The sequence below is a fragment of the Muscardinus avellanarius genome (assembly GCF_963383645.1).
Source record: "Muscardinus avellanarius genome assembly, chromosome: 4".
Classification (NCBI taxonomy): domain Eukaryota; kingdom Metazoa; phylum Chordata; class Mammalia; order Rodentia; family Gliridae; genus Muscardinus; species Muscardinus avellanarius.
In genome coordinates this window covers 134,873,905-134,880,664 of record NC_137789.1, presented here as the reverse complement: position 1 = coordinate 134,880,664, position 6,760 = coordinate 134,873,905, and positions in this window count along the sequence as shown.

Below are 6,760 nucleotides of genomic sequence, written 5' to 3'. Positions count from 1 at the left end.
CCTCACTAAGTAGGCTGAGGCTGGCTTCGAACCTGTGTGTTTCTCCTGTTCAGCCTCCCAAACTCTGGGATTACAAGCGTGCACCACCACGCCCGGCATCCCTATATTATTTTTTATGTGTGGGATTGAACCCTGAGGCATTCCACGTCTGAGATACCCCCAGCCCTATTTTATTTTATTATAATTGTGTGTGTGTGTGTGTGTGTGTGTGTGTGTGTGTGTGTGTGTGTGTGTGGTACTTGGGGTGGAACCCAGGGGCTTTTCTACCTCCGGGCTATACTTCCAGACCTATTTTTTACATATACTTTATTTGGAAACAGGGTCTCACTAAGTTACTGAGAGTCTCACTAAGAGTTGATGCTGGCTTTGAACCTGTGCGATCCTCCGTCTCAGCCTCCCAAGCGCTGGGATTACAAGCGTGCGCCACCACGCCCAATAGCCCTATTTCATTTTTTTAAATAAAATAAGTAGTCTCTTCAGCTACTTAGTGAGGCCCTTTGCAACTCAGTGAGACCCTGTTTCAAAATAAGGAATAAAAAATAGGGCTAGGGGTGTAACTCAGAGATAAAATGTCCCTGGGTTCCATCCCCAGTACCACAACAAAAAAAAAAAAAAAAGAAAGAAAGAAAGAAAAAAAAAGCTTATGTTGGGTCCTCATTCCTCATTGCCAAGTTTATTTTCTACTGCTGCAGATCTCCTTACTGTCCTCCAAAGACAAGTGTTCTCCTACTTTTGTTTTTCTTCCTGAAATACTTGAGCCTCGAAATAACTTTCATAACCCTTTTGTGTGTGTATGTGGTACTGGGAATAGAACCCAGAACCCAGGGGCATTCTATCTCTGAGTTGCACCCTCAGCTCCATATTATTCTTTATTTTGAAACAGGATCTCACTAAATTGCAGAGGGCCTCACAATCCTCCTGTCTCAGCCTCCCAAAGTACCAGCTTTCATACTTTATTTAATCTAGGAAATCCCTTAGATTATCCCAGCCAACTGTGGTCACTCTCTTTTTACAGTCCATCATTGTCCCTTCTGTTCAACTCATGTGCCACTTATAAACTACTTCATATTGTTTTCCAATATTTCAAAATCTGTGTGTGTGTGTGTGTGTGTGTGTGTGTGTGTGTGTGTGTGTGTGTTACTCGGAAATAAATCCAAGTTTAAAGCCATTCTCTGATTCAGGCGTGGTGGCGCACACTTGTAATCCCAGCATTCAGGAGGTTGAGATAGGAGGATCATGGTTCGCAGACAGCCTCAGCTACTGAGGCCCTTCGCAGCTCAGTGAGATCCTGTTTCAAAATAAAGTATAAGCCTGGCATGATGGCGCACAGTTATAATCCCAGTACTTGGGAAGCTGAGACATGAGCATCGCAGGTCCACAGCCAGCCTCAGGTACTTAGTGAGGCCCTCCCCAACTTAGAATTGTTTCAAAATAGAGAATAAAAATGGGGCTGGGGATGTAGCTTAGAAGTAGAATACCCCTGAGTTCCATCCCCAATACTGCAAAAAAAAAAAAAAAAAAAAAAAGGTATTGGGATGTAGCTCAGAGGTAGAATCCCCCTGAGTTCAACCCCCAAAACCATTTTTTTTTTTTTGGTGGTACTGGGGGTGGAACCCAGGGGCTTTTAACCTTTGGGCTATACTCCCAGACCTATTTTGTATTTTATTTGGAAACAGGGTCTCACTAAGTTGCTGAGAGCATAAGTAGCTGAGGCTGGCTTCGAACCTGTGCGATCCTCCTGTCTCAGCCTCCCAAGCATGGAAATTACAAGCGTGAGCCACCACGCCCGGCCCCAGTACCATTTTAAAAATGTGGTCATTGTTATGTATGTTTCTACAATTTTTACAATTTACCTCTGTGTGTGTGTGTGTGTGTGTGTGTGTGTGTGTGTCCGCGCGCGCGTGCGCACGTGCATGTGCATTACTAGTGATAAAACCCAGGGGACAACTTCTACCTTCTACCTCCAGGCTACGCCCCCATCTCTTTATTTTTTGTTTGAAAGCAGGGTATCACTAAATTGCTGAAAATCTCATTTAGTTGCTGAGGCTGGCTTCAAATCTGAAGAAATCCTCTTCCCTCATAAATACTAGGATTACAGGTATGCCACCACACCTAGCTACTTTTTTCACGTAACAGTGTTAATCCATTGCTGGTCAAATATTTCCTAAACTCTGAATAACAATTATATTAATATATCACTACTTAGATATTTTAAATTGCTTCCAGTCTTCCGCCACTACATATGAAGTTATTGTGAACATCATTATGCAGGTTTTTCATTTTTTGGGTTGTTTTGTTTTGTGGTACTGGGAATTGAACCCAGGGGCATATACCTCTGAGATATACCCCTATCCCTGTTTTTTATTCTTTATTTTGAAACAGGGTCTCACTGAGTAGCAAAGGACCTCACTAAGTAGTAGCTGAGGCTGTCCATGAACCGCAACCCTCCTGTCTCAGCCTCCCAAATGCTGGGATTCCAAGGGTGCACCACTATGCCCAGCTTAGGGTGTTTTTGTTTTTGTTGTTTGTAGTACTGGGCATGGAACCCAGGGGCTTTCTACCTCTGGGCTACACTCCCAGATCTATTTTTTAATATATTTTATTAGAAACAGGGTTTACTAAGTTGCCAAGAGCTTCACTAAGTAGCTGAGGCTAGCTTCGAACCTGTGTGATCCTCCTGTCTCAGCCTCCCAAGCGATGGGATTACAAGGGTGCGCCACCACTCCCAGCAGGTTGTTTTGTTTGTTTTTGTGGGTCTGAGGATGGATCCCAGAGGCATTCAGCCTCCAAGTTACACCCCTTGCCCTAATTTTTTTATTCTTTAATTTAAAACTGGGTCTCACTAAATTGCGGAGGGCCTCACTAAGTAGCTGAGGCTGACCACAAACCTGAGATCCTCCTCTCTCAGCCTTCCATCTCAGGTTCCCAAAGATGTAATTACAAGTGTGTGCCACCACTCCTGGTTATCTTTGTTTTTTTTTTTTTTTTTTTTTTGCAGGGGATGGAACCCCACGGCATTCGACCTCTGAGCTATACCCCCTGCTCTATTTTTTATTCTTTATATTGAAACCGGGTCTCACTGAGTTGCAGAGGGCCTCACTAAGTGGCTGAGGCTGTCCATGAACAGCGATCCTCTGGTCTCAGCTTCCGGAATTCTGGGATAAAAAGCGTGTGCCACCATACCCGGCTTTATCTTTGCATTTTTATGTAACCTTTCTATAGAATAATTTTTATGTATCCTTTCTATAGAATAATTTCCTTAAAATTCAGTTGGTGAGCATAGTGGTACATGCCTGTAATTTCAGTATTTGAACGGGAGGATCCAGAGTTTGAGGATAACTTCAGCTTTGTAGCAGTACCCAAGTACCACCAAAAAAATTTCAAATAAGAAAAATAAGAAAAAATTCAAAGCTGGGCATGGTGGTCCATGCCTGTAATCCCTAGTACTTAGGAGGCTGTGACAAGAAGATGACAGTTTCGAGGACAGCCTCAGCAAGTAGTGAAACCTAGTGATACCCAGTTTCCAAAAAAGAATTTTTTTTTTCCAGGTCTGGGGATGGAACCCAGAGTCATTTGACCTCCAAGCTACACCCCTGCCCTATTTTTTTTTTTTTTTTTTTTTTTTTTTTTGCAGGTCTGGGGATGGAACCCAGGGGCATTCAACCTCTGAGCTACATCCCTGCCCTATTTTTTATTCTTTAATTTGAAACAGGGTTTCACTAAGTTGCAGAGGGCCTCACTAAGTAGTAGCTGAGACTGTCCACGAACTGTGATCCTCCGGTTTTAGCCTCCCGGTTTTAGCATCCCGAATGCTGGGATTACAAGTGTGTGCCACCACACCCTGCCAAATAAGAAATTTAATTGGACTGAGGGTATATCTCAAAGGTAGAATACCCCTGGGTTCAATCTCTAGTACCATACACAGAGACACAGAGACAGAGACAGACAGACAGACAGACAGACAGACAGACAGACAGACAGACAGACAGAGACAGAGAACTAGCCAGGAATGATGGTGCACTTTTTTGGAGGGTACATGGAATGAAATCCAGGGGCATTCCACCTGGCTTCAAACCTGCACAAACCTGTCTCAGCCTCCCAAGTGTTGGGATTATAAGCATACCCACCACTTCCAGCCTTTTTACTCTTTATTTTGAAACAGGGTGTCACTAAATTGCAATGGGTTTGTTGTTTTTTTGAAACAGGGTCTCACTGTCACAGAAGGGCCCACTAATTACCTGAGGCTGGCCATGAGCTTGTGAGCCTCCTGTCTCAGCCTCCAAAGTACTGGGATTAAAAGCCTGCCCCACCATGCCTGACTTGCAGGTGCATTCTTAAAAAAACATAAAGGAGTCAGGCATGGTGGCCCACATTTGTAATCCCAGCATTTGGAAGGCTGAGACAGAAGCATCCTGATTCCCAGCCAACCTTAGCTACTTAGTAAGGCCTTTTGTAACTCAGTGAAACTCTGTTTCAAAATAAAGAACCAAAAGTAGGGCTGAGGGTGTGGCTCCGAGGTAGAATGCCCCTGGGTTCCATCCCCAGTACTGCAAAAAGGAAAAAACAAAAACAAGTAAGCTGAGGCTGGCTTCTAACCTGTAACATCCTCCTGTCTCAGCCTCCCAAGTACTGGAGTTACAAACATGTGCCACCATGCCTGGTTTCTTCTTCCTCTTTTTTTTTTTTTTTTCTTTTCTTTCTTTGTGGTACTGGGGATGGAACCCAGGGGTCTTCTACCTCTAGGCTATACCCCCAGACCTATTTTATATATATATTTTTTGGAGGGTTTAGGGATGGAACCCAGGGGCATTTGACCTTCGAGCTACACTCCCTGCCCTATTTTTTATTCTTTATTTTAAAACAGGGTCTCACTGAGTTGCAGAGGGCCTCACTAAGTAGCTGAGGCTGTCTGCGAACCGCGATCCTCCAGTCTCAGCCTCCCAAATGCTGGGATTACAAGCATGTGCCACCACGCCCGGCTTATTTTTCTTATTTGGAAACAGGGTCTCACTAAATTGCTGACAGCCTCACTAAGTAGCTGAGGGTGGCTGTGAACCTGAGGTCCTCCTGTCTAAGCCTCCAATTGCTGGGATTACAAGCATGAGCTACCACACCCGGCTCCAGTTTATTTTTTATTTTGAAACAGGGTCTCACTAAATTTCAGAGGGCCTAAGTTGCTGAGGCTGGCTGCAAATCTAAAATCTCCCTGTTTCAGCCTCCCAAGTACTGGGATTACCCCCAGCTCTCCCCATTTTATATAGGTGATCTGGGGGGTCCAGTTTTTATTTTTCTTTGTGGTACTGGGGATTGAACCCAGGAGCATTCTACCACCAAGCTACACTCCCACCCCTATTTTTATTCTTTATTTTGAAACAGGGTCTCACTGAGTTGCAAAGGGCCTCAGTAAGTATCTGAGGCTGGCTGAGAACCGTGATCCTCCTGTCTCAGCCTCCCAAATGCTGGGATTACAAACGTGTGCCACCATACCTGGCTTGGGGGTCCAGTTTTTAAGGAAATCCTATCTCTATAGTGTGAGTGACTTAAGGCAAATGATTTTGGCTCCCAGAGAAATCAGGCCTGGGGAACTTAGTAACTTTAACTTGCCTAAGGTCAAACAACTAGCAAGCACTCTATCCAGAGTTCCACTCCCTGCTTCACTTCTAGTATGAGTCAGGCCTGGAGGATGACACCTTTGGAGCATCTCTGGGAATTGTGGTACAGGGGAAAAAATGGAAAGGGAGGTCACATATGCCTGACAGATAGACCTGGGATGTAGTAGAGAGGGGTGGAGCTTATGTGGAAGGACATGGTGACAGCATCCTGGAAGACAGGTGACTTAGCTGATTTGGATAAAGAAACACTCAGTATTCTTATGTGCGTGTGGGGTGAAATTCAGAGATTAACTATTGTAGCTTGGGCATTAACACCCAAGAGGCTGAGTAGGAAGAGCTCTTTCAGTCCAGGAGTTCTAAACCAGCTGAACAATATAGTGAAACCTCCATTTAAAAGAAAGGATTGAGCCTGGCGTGGTGGCGCACGCTTGTAATCCCCGCGCTTGGGAGGCAGAGACAGGAGGATCATACAGATTGGAAACCAGCCTCAGCTACTTAGGCTCTCAGCAACTTAGTGAGACCCTGTTTCCAAATAAAGTATAAAATAGGTCTGGGAGTATAGCCTGAAGGTAGAAAGTCCCTGGGTTCCACCCCCAGTATCACAAACAAACAAACAAAGAATTAAAAATATAGGACTGAGGGTGTAGCTTGGAAGTAGAAAGCCCCTGGGTTCAATCCCCTGTACCGCAAAAAAGGAAAGAAAAAAAGAAGGAAAGAAAGAGGCTGGGATTTTGTGTAACATGCACAAGCTCTGGGTACAAGTCCCAGAATCTCACACACACAAAAAGTGCTCCCTTTCAAATGTCATCACAATTGTGACCACAGGTGTGAAACTTTGGCACAGACCTGGCTCACAACTCAAGAGTGAGGTTGTGTTTTTTTCCCCCCTTTCTCTCTTGCCTTCCATCTTTCACATGTAATCTAGAAGGAAACCTCAGATTCAGAGGATGCAAAGACCTCTTTAGGATAGGCTGTAATCCTCATTATCCACCCAAATGATCATTTTCACCATGGAATCTGGCCAAGCTAGTTGTTGGGAATGAGTTTGCCTTAGGGGTAAGTGGTCCCAGGACTGGGAAAAGGTAAATTCATGACTGTAGAGAGAGAAGAGGTATGCTTCTCAAGGCAGGCATTCTCCTTCCTCCAGG